Source organism: Scylla paramamosain, chromosome 42 (assembly GCF_035594125.1).
Source record: "Scylla paramamosain isolate STU-SP2022 chromosome 42, ASM3559412v1, whole genome shotgun sequence".
Taxonomy (NCBI): Eukaryota; Metazoa; Arthropoda; class Malacostraca; order Decapoda; family Portunidae; genus Scylla; species Scylla paramamosain.
Genome location: NC_087192.1, coordinates 917,218 through 932,329, shown reverse-complemented (window position 1 = coordinate 932,329; position 15,112 = coordinate 917,218). Strand labels below are relative to the sequence as shown.

The following is a 15,112-nucleotide window of genomic DNA, read 5'->3' as shown; positions in this document are numbered from 1 at the left end:
ATTTTCCAAAGTTCTTGCTCAGAAAACAGAGATAAATAAGATTGGTAACTTCGCTAAACAGTGCGCCAAACTTCCAGATTATGATTAATTTGACTAACCAAAGTCGCTCAAGAAACTTTACACGACATTAGGTTTAATTAAAAGACACCCTAATCAGTCTTAACAGTTATGAGATTGTACCAAGTAGTAGTAATTTTAGACTCGGAAACGGTATTTTTGGCTGTTTTTTTTTTTTTTTTATATATATATTTTATTATTTTTCCAAGACCACCCTGACACATACAAAGGAAGAAGAAGAAGAAGAAGGAGACGTATTAGAGTACCTGGCAGAGAGTATGGCATGTGTATCTGTTGCGAGACCACATCTGCCTGCTAGAGCGTGTGGCGGATGGGTGGCGTAGTGCGTGCAGGACAGTGTAGAAAAGTAACTACATGGGAAATAGTATACGAAAAATGTACAATAATAGTTAGGAGAGTGTACAATGTAACAGTTAGGGGGATTACACATGCCAAATAGTAGAATGCAAGTACGTAACAAGGAACTTTTTTTTTTTTTTTATGTAGGAAGGATACTGGCCAAGGGCAACAAAAATCTAATAAAAAAAATGCCCACTGAACGAGAATTAGCCCAGACAGGCAATAAAATAATTAGAAAGGAGATGAAGGAAGACATTAAGAACAACGTAACATTTGCAACACTGGGAGTGCTTCTAGCAAAACAAATCTTTATCCCAAATTATCAAAACGTACAAGGAGGATGAGTATAAAAGATATATCATATAATCTGGCAATTCCTCAGATTAACACTTGCACCAGCTGCCACAGAAATGGAAAGTCAAGAGTGAATTAGCTACTTTTCTGGTTTCAGTCACTCAGGAAGGAGTCCATCTATTACTGATAAGCGTGATCCCGTGTTGCAGTCACTCCTGTCAGCCTCGTCCTTCACACTGAAGTTTGTGAATTTGATAAACAAGGCATCATTCAGAACAGATATGAGAGAGAGAGAGAGAGAGAGAGAGAGAGAGACGTACAGACTAAACAAACAATAATAACTCTCATCCATAAACGGCGCACCTCTGTATTTGTTTCATGTCTAATTAACACACCACCACCACCACTACCACCACCACCACCACCACTACCACCATGCCCTTCTACTGACATCACTACAGTGTATAAGTAGAAACTGACCCTCCCACACCATTCCCTTTCCTGCCTCCTCCTTCCTCGCTCCCTCACTCCCTCACTCGCTGGATCCGTGTATCATTAAGACTTCAATAATAACAAGCAGTAAAAGGTGTGATGGAGGAAAAAAATGAAGAAGAAATAAAGTACGTAAGGGACACACACACACACACACACACACACACACACACACACACACTGGGGAAAAAAAAGTTTACAGAGAAAGGGAAAGGTTAAAAAGTATCTCGAAAAAGTGAGAAGTAAACACACACACCTGGATTAAAGGAAAAAATAGTGAAAAATATAGAGATTGGAAAGAAAACTAATAGAAATAAACTACGGAGTAAATAAACACACACACACACACACAAAAAAAAAAAAATAAAATAAAATAACAGAACGAGATAATACACGTAAAGAGAGAGAGAGAGAGAGAGAGAGAGAGAGAGAGAGAGAGAGAGAGAGAGAGAGAGAGAGAGAGAGAGAGAGAGAGAGAGAGAGAGAGAGAGAGAGAGGTAATAAATATCGAGAAGGAAAAAAAGTACAGTGATTTACGACTGAAAAGAAAACAATGGAAGAGAGAAACAATAAAAAAGTGAACGAATAATATAAAAAAAAAATTATTGATATACCCAAACAAAGGCTAGGAAAAAAAAAAGAAAAGAAAAAGAAAAAAAAGGTGACATCACAGAAGACTGAAAAAGGTAAGAATCAATGAATATTTAGTTTATTTTATGTCCTTGATATAGCCGCAACACACACACCTGGTCGTCCCTGCTCACCTTTTTGTGTGTGTTGCATTTACTCTGAACATCTGCTTGCCTCGATTCATGGCGTCTGTTATGGTTTGTGTTTATCTGTCTATCTACGGAGCGTGGCGTCTCTCTCTCTCTCTCTCTCTCTCTCTCTCTCTCTCTCTCTCTCTCTCTCTCTCTCTCGTCATTTTATTGGATGATTGCTTGGTCGTGAATAGCCGCGACCTCAGAATCCGTTTTCTATTGTAAGGAAAGCCGTCAGCGGTATACCACTTGACCGTGACTGCAGCTATCATGGACGGACGTGTGGGTGTGGTTGTCTGTCAGTCTGTCTGTCTGTCTGTCTCTTAAAATATTTTTGTTGCCAGTGCTTCTCCTACATGAAAAAAAAAAAAAACACTTCAAACTTTTTGTTTTCCTCTAGATTACTTTTAAGTTGCTTATTTAAACTTATATTAATATGAAGAATAAAAAAAATAGATAAATAACCCCTCAAAAAAAAACACCTTCAAAAAACAATAGTCCCCCAAAAAGCAGTGGGTTAGATTAAAATAAGGGTTTTTTCCAACTCTGCTCTTTTGCCAGTGTTTGAGAAGCTCTAGGACCCTTTGCCAACTCCAGCTGAAATACCAGGGGAATTTCAGGCTAATCTTGGAATTGAGCCACTCTTCCTCTAGTGATGGACCCAACACGATAAAAAAAAGGTGGGCAAGCGCTCCCCAGCATTCAGATTTCTCCTGATCACTGTGGAAGACAGTTCAGAAGACTTGCCTGTAGAAGCTAAATAGAAGATATGGAAGATGGATTTCCAGAATATGGGAATGAATTTTTGTCAGGAAGAAGACCAACGTGCTGCTGCCGAAGACGAAGAATTGCTTTGTGTGGCTGATACTTCACCTATCCTGCAGCAGAACGGAATGAAAAAGAAGGAAGAAACAGTAGAAAGGAATATGAAAAGGAAGAGTGTTTGGGTCAGAGAGAGGTTGCTACAGAGGAGAGACTTTGGGCAACATGAGAGGCTCTCGCAGCAGTAACATGATGGGGATGTCAAGACCTTCAAGAACAGCTGTTAGTGTTCACTACTTATGTGTAAAACTTCTTTACGACAAGAGAAAACTATTTATAACCCTAAAAACTATTTGCAAACGACGAAACAACATTCGCAACGGTCGTCAGCATTCGCCCCTCCGTGAGATACATTAGCTTTAAACAGCTTCACGCTCTTCAAGAAAACCTCAAACATGTAGTGAATACAATATGTTTAAGTTATACCGAGGTGCAAGTGAAAATAAAATTTAATCAAATAATAATAGAAAAAAAAATGTAAGCGGCACAGAGAGAAAGAAACAAAACGGTAAAAAAAAAAACTTACTCATTGGATATACTTTTATTTACCTAAACATGTCATTGTCTGAAGGCTGCCCTGACTGAAAGAAAAAAATAAATAAAGACAAAAAGATAGGGATTCTAAAGAACGGTTCTTCAGGCAGCGTTACATGAAGGAGTCGAAGATTAAAAAGACACTTTCAAATAAAAAAACACCTTCATATTCCTCGCGTAGAATGGGAAAAAAACACCTATAGCTGAAACTTTAACGAACACTTTTTCCTCAGCGTGAGTGTCCGTGCCAGCACTGCCACACGCGATAATGTCCCACACACCCTCAACACGCTGGTCACCGTCACGCAGCCCGCCACGCCAGCAAAGAGCGCCGCTGATGTGGGTAAACACTGCTCACTCCCCGCCTCGCCTCACAGCCACCGCTAAGGTAAGCACCCGCCGAGGTAAACACGCGGCCCTCACACTTTGAAGGCAAGGGGTTCCTTTTCCACGCGGTGATGGAAGCATGGTGGCAAGTTTTCTCTTCCTGTCGGTCCCAAAGAGGTCGTTCTATTTCTTCCCACACAGTGAAACATAACAGCAAGGCAAGCTGTCCCGTGTTCTCAGTGCCATGGTGACTAGCCTTCCAGTAACGAAAGGAAATTGATAATACAAAACTGAGAAAAACAATCTCTCTCTCTCTCTCTCTCTCTCTCTCTCTCTCTCTCTCTCTCTCTCTCTCTCTCTCTCTCTCTCTCTCTCTCTCTCTCTCTCTCTCTCTCTCTCTCTCTCTCTCTCTCTCTCTCTCCTCCCTCCTCTCACATCATCAGGTAAGCATTAGGTTGGGCTGTCCTTCCCCTCCCCTCTGCACCTCAAGGCGAGTGGCATTCCCTCTCAATCCAGACAAATATTGAGATGAACTGCGGCCTTCCTCTGCACCACAATGCTTCTTTTACGAAGGGACCACGCCGAGGCTCCGCGTGCTGAGGTAAAGTTACAAGTTAAGTGTTCCTGTGGTCCAGAGGAGGAGGAGGAGGAGGAGGAGGAGGAGGAGGACAGGAGGAGGAGAGGCATTAAGGTAACTAATGCGCCTAAAGGAGTGTGTGTTGATTTGTTTTGTGAAGGTTGTGGGGATTGTCTTTAATTTTTGTGCTACTTTTTTTTATTTTTATTTGTTGTGGTTCTCCTCCTTTCTTTCTCATTTACGTGGGTGGTTTTAAATGTTTCTTACGTTTTACTTTATTTTTGACGTTTTCTGTTTTTTTTTCTTTTTGCTTTTCCTTCTTTCTGTAATTAATTTTTTTTTTTTTTTTTTTGTCTTCTGTGTTTTCTGATTCTTCCTTTCTTTTAATTTTCCTAAGTTTTCTTCCCTTTTTCTATTTTCTTCTTTTAGAGTCTCTTCTTACTTGTTGTTGTTGTTGTTGTTGTTGTTGTTGTTGTTGTTGTTGTAGTCATCATTTCCTTCTTTTCCTCACTTCTTTTTATCTCTTCTTTCATGTCAGCATTGAGAAGGTTTCACTCCTTCAAAATTTTACGCCTACAACAATACCACCACCACCACCACCAACACCACCACCATCACTACCAACAACAACAACAACAACAACAATAATAATAATAATAATATAGATCACAACACACAAAATATACAAATGAATGCACAAACGAAACCAAATAGCTTCATAATATCATCAGTGTGGCAGCCTGACCTGTTAATATAATGACAGCCGAGTCTCCTCCCCCGCCACGGCCCAGATACCCGAGTAAATAAACTAAAACTATAATTTATTTACCCTAAGATAACCAGCAGCGTGGCGCGGTGGAGGATCACGCAACAACGGTATCCTGTACTTCTGTCACCATTGATGTATTAGTAATTTCGCTTCCTTGGGACACGAGAACATGGTGCGCTTCGGAACTCCTTTGGCTGCCTCTGTTTTTTCCTCCTACGAATGGCCTGAACTGAGAATGATAGGGGAAGTGGGATTGCCAAGTGTAGGCATGTTGGCTTATTCCAGTTTTCCTTTTTTTTTTTTTTCTCATGATTTTATATAATTGTTTTGGTTCTACCTTTTTTGGGAATTGGTATCTTCAGCTGCATTTTTTTTTCTTTTTTCTTTTCTATTTTTTTTTTTTTTTTGATACGTCACAGGCAACCGCACCACAAACCACACTACACCATACACCATACTCAGCCACACCACACAAAGCCGCATCACACCACACGCCACAACCCACACAGCCGCACAACTCATATCACGCCCACTCACAGCCACACAGTTAAATCACACCACACACCACAACTAGATCCACTACAACCACATCACACCCCCAGTCATACCACACGAAACCACAACACAGCCAGCCACACCACAACCAACACACTTAGCCACATCACAACCCACATCTTACCCTCCACACCACACCACACCTCACCATAGCACCCAGCCACACCAAGGACACAAAGCCAACATCCAGCCACACATCACAACAGCCACACAGCAGTTTATACCACACCCAATCACTCAATATTCACATCATCCACAGCATATATCACACAGCCATACTGCAAAGAAGAAACATCACAGTACACGTCATATCCAGCCACAAAAACAACCTATATCACTCCCAGCCAAAGGACATAACCACATCATTGTTTCCCCTTAGAAAATTAGAAGTTTCCTCACCTGTAGCAATGATAGTACCTCACGGGACACTTCCAGCCATCATCCAGCGGGCCTTGAGTTTGACGCCATTGGTAAAGCAGATCACATCCTCAAACTTTTCGGCATCTTAACAAAAACTCGAGTGAGGCATTGTTATAATATTTGAAGCTCTCGTGATGGCATGAATAAGTTGCCAACGATCACTAGAACACAGTAAAAATCTAAAACGTGATTTTTGATTCATGATTACATAAGCGATTGCCGCGTCGTGCCTGAGACGATTATATAAGCGATCGCAGCGGTTTAAGGGTTAATACAATATACAATATCCAGTACCTTCAACAGGCTCCAGTGGAAGTTGATGGTTTCAGAGATGCTTAAAATGACTCTAGTGATAATCTAACGTTTTTTTTTTTTTTTTTTTTTTGCATCATCTAAAGAAAAAATGCCAGAGAACTTAACTGATTCTCTCTATGACCTTTGAAGAGTTGAAATAATAAGTGTTTGAAAATAGACAAGGCTGCATATACTCGTAGTTGTGTTCGCTGTGAAAGGCAAACACATGCTTTTAAGAATGTATTAATACAGTAAATAATAAGGCGATGGGTAAGACGGATGTGAGTGTGTCCGGACAGAGACGAGACAAGTTGAAGAAGAGAGGAAGGAGCGGAGAGAGAGAGAGATATTTAAATGGACAAGAGGCACAAGGAGAACACTGCCTTATGGAGGAGCCTGTGAAGATCAGTGACCCTATATGAACGTGGGAAGAAGAAGAAGAAGAAGAAGAAGAAGAAGAAGAAGAAGAAGAAGAAGAAACATAACAACAGCAGCAGCAGCAGTAGTAGTAGTAGTAGTAGTAGTAACAGCAGCAGCAGCAGCAGTATTAGTAAAACAAGATATCACTGCTACAAATAGACGAGAAAAGAAATCAGCCAAAGCTCTGAAATATATACGTCAATGTTGGAAAAAAAAAAAAAAGAAAGAAAACCGTTCAAATGCATAAAGCTTTGAGATACACGTATCGCTGTAGTATTACGTAGTGTAGTATTACGCTGGGAAACAGGACACGCGGGCGCAGCTCCACAGTAGACGAGCCTGCTGACGGAGACCAGTGATGCCGACACGACGTAACTCAACACTCTTTGTTTTCATCCTCAATTCAGTGAAGCAGCCAGTCTATCTATCCAGTATTTTGCATCTGTCTCCTCCTCCTCCTCCTCCTCCTCCTCCTCCTCCTCCTCGTTGTTTTCGTGACCTAGTTAGTCCATTTTCTTTTTCTCGTCATCTTCCTTTCCTTAATCAATAGTTTAGTATTTTTTTTCTCTTGTGTGTTCTTAATCTTTTCATCTGTTCGTTTGTTGTTTGTTTGTTTGTTTGTTTGTTTTCTTCGTGATATTTTCTTTATTTTTCTTCCTTTCTTTCCTTTCTTCTTCTCAGTCCTCTTCCTCTTCCTGCTCCTCTTCTTCCTCTTCTTTCTCTTCTTCCTTCTCCTCCTCTTCTCGTTGTTGTTGTTGTTGATGTAGTAGTAGTAGTAGTAGTTGGTTAGGTTAGGTTATTGTTAGGCACTTATTGTTAGGTTGTTGTTGTTGTTGTTGTTGTTGTTGTCTTCGTCGTCGTCGCCTTCTCAGTATTAACCCTTTGACTGCTAATTGGTACACCTTTCCTTCATTACTAATCACTCTAGAGGCATCTTTACTTGCTCTACAGCCACCTCCAGTCTTTAAACTAGATAGAAACTGAAAAAAATGTACCCTTTTAATCCCCTACTTTCTTGTAGATGCTTATAAAGATTTCATGCATTACCTCTGGTGTTGTTAACTGTCTCGTATCGCAGTGAAAGGGCACCACCATCATTGTCATCACCGCCACCACCACTCCACGCCGTCTCTCCTGCGTCATCGGAACGCGAACAAAACCGCAGCGGGCGAGTTGATCGACTGTTACGAGAATCATAAAAAAAAACCCGTAAAAAAGTGTGACCACTCCTGAAGCCACGGCAATATTTATATCCGCCCATCTCTCCTTACCCGCCGCCCGCAGATAAAGCACGGGAGGAAGGAGAGAGAGAGAGAGAGAGAGAGAGAGAGAGAGAGAGAGAGGAGCAGCTTTCAAATAAATGACACAAGCCAGGAATCATTTTTATTTTAAGACCACAGATCTTTTTTTTATAATTTCATGTTATTTTATTCCCTGTGTGTGTAAATGTTGAGAGAGAGAGAGAGAGAGAGAGAGAGAGAGAGAGAGAGAGAGAGAGAGAGAGAGAGAGAGAGAGAGAGAGAGAGAGAGAGAGAGAGAGAGAGAGAGAGGATACCACAACAACAACAACAACAACAGCAACAACAACAAGCATAGTAGTAACAAAAGCAGCAGTAGCAGCAGCAGCAGCAGCAGTAATAGTAGTAATAGTAGCAGTAGTAGCAGTAACGGTGGTGATAAATGGGGAAGAGGTGGCAGGAAAATAAGATAAGAAGACAAGAATGAAGAAAACACTAAATACTGTAATAATAATGGACGATACACACACACACACACACACACACACACACACACACACACACACCACACCACACCACACCACACCACACCACACCACACCACACAGAAACACAACTCAATCTCGGACTTAGATAACTCTCTCTCTCTCTCTCTCTCTCTCTCTCTCTCTCTCTCTCTCTCTCTCTCTCTCTCTCTCTCTCTCTCTCTCTCTCTCTCTCTCTCCCTCTCCTGCCATGCCTCTCAATATGCAAAGCACCTCCCTTTAATGTCCCTCACCTCTCCTCTCCCTCCTCTTCCCTGTATGGTGTGGAGAGAGTGGGAGAGGTAGGGAGAGAAGGAGAGGAGAGAGGGAAGGAGGGAAGGATAGAAGGATGGAGGGAGAGAATTATGCGTCCTTCCTTTCCCTCCAATCCTTTCCTCCAGTCTCTTCTCCCCCTTTCCTCCTTCCCTCCCTCTTTTTTTCCTTCCTTCCTTCATTCCTTCTAATGGTTATCAAGCCGGGGTCAAGGACACTGGGATCGGGGAGAGAGAGAGAGAGAGAGAGAGAGAGAGAGAGAGAGAGAGAGAGAGAGAGAGAGAGAGAGAGAGAGAGAGAGAGAGAGAGAGAGAGAGAGAGAGAGAGAGAGAGAGAGAGAAAGTAAAATATACTGTAATTCAATGTAAGTGTCGTATCCATAACTTAGAGAGAGAGAGAGAGAGAGAGAGAGAGAGAGAGAGAGAGAGAGAGAGAGAGAGAGAGAGAGAGAACGTTTCCGGTGACTCCCTTAAGCCCGAAATGAGGTCGCTTTTAATTTTAGAAACATCACCCCGTCGCCATTATTACGTGAAAGAGAGAGAGAGAGAGAGAGAGAGAGAGAGAGAGAGAGAGAGAGAGAGAGAGAGAGAGAGAGAGAGAGAGAGAGAGAGATGTGAAAAGGAAGAAATTAGAGAAGTTGAAAAAATACAGCAAGATGGAAAAAGAGGAGAGAAAAAGAGAGAGAGAGAGAGAGAGAGAGAGAGAGAGAGAGAGAGAGAGAGAGAGAGAGAGAGAGAGAGAGAGAGAAAGGGAGAGGAGGATAATATGAGAAAGATAATGGAGGGAGGGAGGGAGGGAAAGAGGGAGGGAGGGAGAGAAGGAGGGAGGGAGAGAGGGAGGGAGGGAGAGAGGGAGGGAGGGAGAGAAGGAGGGAGGGAGAGATGGAGGAAGGGAAGAAGACCAGAGGATCAAAGCAAAGGAGGAGGACGGGGAGGAGAAGGAGGAGGAGGAGGAGGAAAAGAAAGATAAGAAGAAATAACAGAGAAAGAGAGAGAGAGAGAGAGAGAGAGAGAGAGAGAGAGAGAGAGAGAGAGAGAGAGAGAGAGAGAGAGAGAGCGTAATGCAAAACTCCCAGTAATACGTCACAAGGTGTTGATTTTCCCACAGCCTTGTCTCAGGTGCTCTCTCTCTCTCTCTCTCTCTCTCTCTCTCTCTCTCTCTCTCTCTCTCTCTCTCTCTCCCAGCTGCGTCCTATATATAATTTTCTGCTGTACTTTTTACTTTCCTTAATCATTACCTTTCATCTCTCTCTCTCTCTCTCTCTCTCTCTCTCTCTCTCTCTCTCTCTCTCTCTCTCTCTCTCTCTCTCTCTCTCTCAACCCCTTATGTTTATCTCCATTTTATCTACAATTTATATATCTTCCCTCTTTTTCTCACGTCTCTCTCTCTCTCTCTCTCTCTCTCTCTCTCTCTCTCTCTCTCTCTCTCTCTCTCTCTCTCTCTCTCTCTCTCTCTCTCTAATTCCCCCTCCTTCCCTCTCTAACCTGCCTTTTCTTCCCCTTCAACACCACGCCTCCTCCTCCTCCTCCTCCTCCTCCTCCTCCTCTTCCTCGTCCTCCTCCTCTTCCACCTCCTCTTTATCTTACCCATTTCCTTCACTGCCTCTTAACCATAACCTCCTCCTCCTCCTCCTCCTCCTCCTCCTCTTCTTCCTCCTCCTCCTCCTCCTCCTCCTCCTCCTCCTCCTCCTCTTTCACACTCCCATTTCTTCCTCTCCCAATAAGTTCATTTTCTTCTTAACTCTCTCTCTCTCTCTCTCTCTCTCTCTCTCTCTCTCTCTCTCTCTCTCTCTCTCTCTCTCTCTTCTGGTTTTCTTTTCCCTCTTCCTCCAACTCAATCTTATCTCCCTTTCTTTTTCTTAGCACCTCCCCCTCTTTCTAATCACTAAAACACACACACACACATACTCGTACACACACACACACACACACGGAAGGTTAAATTTGATAGTAGTAGTAGTAGTAGTAGTAGTAGCAGCAGTAGTAGCAACAGTAGTAGTAGTAGTAGTAGTGGTAGTATAAGGGGAGAGAGAGAGAGAGAGAGAGAGAGAGAGAGAGAGAGAGAGAGAGAGAGAGAGAGAGAGAGAGAGAGAGAGAGAAGGGGGTGTGGAGAGCGCTGGGCGAGAAAGGATCACTGGAGACTCTCAGTTCTCATACAGACTGTGAGCTAGACGGAGGTGGGTGGCGGAGGTGGGTGGGTGTGTATTCTCTCTCTCTCTCTCTCTCTCTCTCTCTCTCTCTCTCTAGAGACTCTCTCTCTCTCAACTTTACTCGTTTATTTCTTCTCTTGTAACTTTTTGTGTTGTTTTCTTATTTTTCTCCGTCTCATTGTGTTTCTTTTTGTCTTTTCTCTATTATCTTTCCTTCATCCTTTTATCATCCTTTTCTTCTTATTCTCTCATTCATTTGTCTATCATTGCTTATCCTTCGCCTTTTTCAAGCTTCTATCTTCAACATTCTTTTCCCTCCTTCCTCGTCTTCAATTTCGTTTCTTCTTACTTCTTGTTTTCTCTAAATTTCTAGTGTTCTTTTTCTTTCTGCCTCACCTTGTTTCTCCACTTAGTATTCTCTCTCTCTCTCTCTCTCTCTCTCTCTCTCTCTCTCTCTCTCTCTCTCTCTCTCTCTCTCTCTCTCTCTCTCTCCAGGATTCAACGTCTCGTCACTTGGAGGAAGGAGAAAAGTTTTTAATTTTGTGTTTGTTAAAAAGTTTGCAAAACCCTGAAAGTTTGAAGACACACACACACACACACACACACACACACACACACACAAACACATGGAGAACACTACAACAAACAATTCATTCATTCATGCATTCATTCATTCATTATCTGGTGGGACATTTAAAATTAACACGAGATTAAGAAAGGAAAAAAATAACAATGACTAGTCGTTCTTTAATCTCTCTCTCTCTCTCTCTCTCTCTCTCTCTCTCTCTCTCTCTCTCTCTCTCTCTCTCTCTCTCTCTCTCTCTCTCACGCGACGAATACGAGATGAAGAAGCGAGTGAAAATTGAAGGAGGAGGAGGAGGAGGAGGAGGAGGCGTTACTGGCATCTATAACTCAGTGCTTTCAGAGGTCGGCAGATTCAAGCGTCTATTGATATAAACAAACAGCGTAGTGAGAGAGAGAGAGAGAGAGAGAGAGAGAGAGAGAGAGAGAGAGAGAGAGAGAGAGAGAGAAAGTAATGTAAGAGCTCTTAGTTTTGTATATATTGCATCAGAGAGAGAGAGAGAGAGAGAGAGAGAGAGAGAGAGAGAGAGAGAGAGAGAGATTATAAAAAAATAGGAAAAGAAGAAAAGAATATTGAAAAAAAGAGTAAATAACACAAGTAAAGATAAAAGAGGAGAAAAGGGAAGGAGAGAAGAGAGGAAGGAATGAAGGAGTGAGGGAAGGTGGGAGGAAAGAATGGAGGGAAAGAAGGAAGAAGAGGAAAGAAGGAAGGAAATAAGAAGAGAAGGAAGAAAAGATCAGAGAGAGAGAGAGAGAGAGAGAGAGAGAGAGAGAGAGAGAGAGAGAGAGAGAGAGATTTAAGTAATAAGATAATTAACCACATTTCTTATTCAGGGCAATTTAAAGATAACAGTTAGAAAAAACTCAACCATTTTCTTGAGGCGAATCTTGTCTCGTGATATAAAAAGAGAGAGAAAAAAAGAAAACTAAATTAGATAAAAGTCGGAATAATGAGTAAAAAAAAATGTGCAAAAAAGCGAGTACTAGAAAATCACTGTTATGACTGTGTGTGTGTGTGTGTGTGTGTGAGAGAGAGAGAGAGAGAGAGAGAGAGAGAGAGAGAGAGAGAGAGAGAGAGAGAGAGAGAGAGAGAGAGAAATGAACAAACAAAGGAAGACAAACACACACACACACACACACACACACACACACACACACACACACACACAGAGACAAGACAGAGACAACCAACAACAGTTTAAAGAGACAGGATAAAAAGCGAGAGAGAGAGAGAGAGAGAGAGAGAGAGAGAGAGAGAGAGAGAGAGAGAGAGAGAGAGAGAGAGAGAGAGAGAGAGAAAAAAACTAGAGCAGACGCCCACCTCGTTCCCGAACACACACACACACACACACACACACACACATACACACGCACACACACACGCCGCCTAAATGGACTACATGCTCGGACACTAACCATTTAGGGCATCCTCTGGCACCGCTTCCCTACCACTGCCACTCCTCTCCTTCAGGCACTGCTGGCACTCCTTTCACTGCCACCCCTTACAGGCATCAGGGACACTTCCTTCACTGTTAATCCTTCCTGGCACTCTCCCTTCACTGGCACTCTCCCCCCTTCAGGCACTGCTGGCACTTCCTTCACTGTTAATCCTTCCTGGCACTCTCTCCTTCATTGATATCCAGTAACAGGCACTGCTATTGTTACACCTTTCCTTCTCTTCCCTTCACTTCCCTCCTCCTTCCCATCGCTTCCCTTCCCTTTCGATTCTTCACTCCTTATCTCTTCTCTTTCCTGTGTTTTCCTCTCCTTTACTCTGTTTAATCTGATCCTTTACTTCTTTTCGTTTTTTTCTCACTTTTTCCTTTGTTTTTTTTGTGTATTTTTCTTTCAGTCTTTTGGTTTTCTTCTCTGTGTTATCTCTAACTTCTTTTTCCTTACTTTTCTTCTCTTTCCTTCCCTTCATTCTCATTTTTATCTATTTCCACCTGATCTCCTTTCCCTTTCTAGTTCATACATCGTTCTTATTCTCCTTCTCCTCCTCCTCTTCCTCCTCTCCCGTCTTCTTTCCTATCCTCTTAGCCTGACTGCCTTCTTCCCTTCCTTTCCAATACCTTCTCCTCCCTCCCATTCCCTTTCCATCCCTTCCCATCCCTTCCCTTCCCGCCCCCCCTCTCTAAGTGTTCCCTTCAGCTTATCACAAACAGTTTCATGATCACTAACACTTCTTATGCTGTTTGTTCTTCCTTTCTGTTTCTTTGTGTCTTCCCTCCTCCTCATCCTTCTTTCTTTTTTTCATTTTTCTTTCCTTACTGCACCTCCTCCTCCTCCTCCTCTTCCCTCTTTCTTTCTTTCTTCTTCCCTTCCCTTCTCCTTACTCATACCATCACCTCCTCCTCCTCCACCTCCTACTTTCATCCTCCCGCCCATCCACCCACACATCTAGCCTGTCTCTTCACCTACACTCTCTCTCTCTCTCTCTCTCTCTCTCTCTCTCTCTCTCTCTGCCTCGCCTCGCCTCTTCAAGTCAGACCTCACTTGACGTAAGGAGTCACGGCAGGCCACGCCCCCTCGCTACAAGGGCTGTCATTATTACTGCCTCCACTTGTACCGCTACCACTACTACTACTTCTACTACTACTACTACTACTACTACTACTACTACCACTACTACTACTTCTACTACTACTATTACTACTACTACTACTACTACTACTGCTGCTGCTGCTACCACCATCACCACCACCACCGCTACTACTACTACTACTACTACTACTACTACTGTCACTGTCACTACAACAACATTTATTACTACCATTATCACTACTACTACTACTACTACTATTACTGCTTCTGTAACAACAACAACAACAACTGTAACTACAACAATAACAACACTACTACCACTGCTACTATTACTACTACTACTACTACTACTACTACTACTACTACTACACAGTTTGACTTATGAGCAGGTTTTAGCTCTTCCCTACTATTAACCTGTGAAGGGAAGGGGGTAGGGGAGGAGGTAGAGGAAGGGAAGAAGGATTGATATGGGAGAAGGACTCGAGGAGGAGGAGGAGGAGGAGGAGGAGGAGGAGGAGGTGTAAGGGGGTAAGGATATAGCGAATAATAATAATAGAGAGAGAGAGAGAGAGAGAGAGAGAGAGAGAGAGAGAGAGAGAGAGAGAGAGAGAGAGAGAGAGAGAGAGAGAGAGACGGAAATGGAAGATGCAAAAGAAAAGAAAAAAAAAGGTACAAGGTAAGAGAGAAGTTGACGGAGGAGGAGGAAGATCTGGAGGAGGAGGAGGAGGAGGAGGAGGAGGAGGAGGAAAGGTTTGGTTATCCATCTCTGACATTTGGGAAGGAGATGGAAAGGAGCAGACATGGAGGAGGAGGAGGAGGAGGAGGAGGAGGAGGAGGAGGAGGAGGAGGAGGAGGAGGAGGAGGAGGAGGAGGAGGAGGAGGAATGAACACTTAAAAGCATACCGCCTCTTTTCTTAATCCCCTTCTTCCTTCTCCTTTCCCTCCCCCTCCCTCTCCCCTCCCTCTCTCCCTTCCCTCTTCCCTTCCCTCTCTCTCTTCTCTTCATACCTTCATTCCCTTCACTTTTCATCTTTAATTTGTCTCACCATCCTTCTGTTCCCCTTTCTCCTCCTCCTCCTTCTCCTTCTCTTAGTTTTCTCTGATTTTCCTTATCCTCATC

At 42.9% G+C, this 15,112-nt stretch overlaps 1 long non-coding RNA gene across 1 annotated transcript in view; it reads right to left on the bottom strand.

Annotated features, from left to right (window-relative positions):
* LOC135093216 (uncharacterized) overlaps window positions 1-15,112 on the bottom strand; it is a 53,070-nt gene that overhangs the window by 3,981 nt on the left and 33,977 nt on the right. The gene's annotated exons all lie outside the window — the stretch shown is intronic.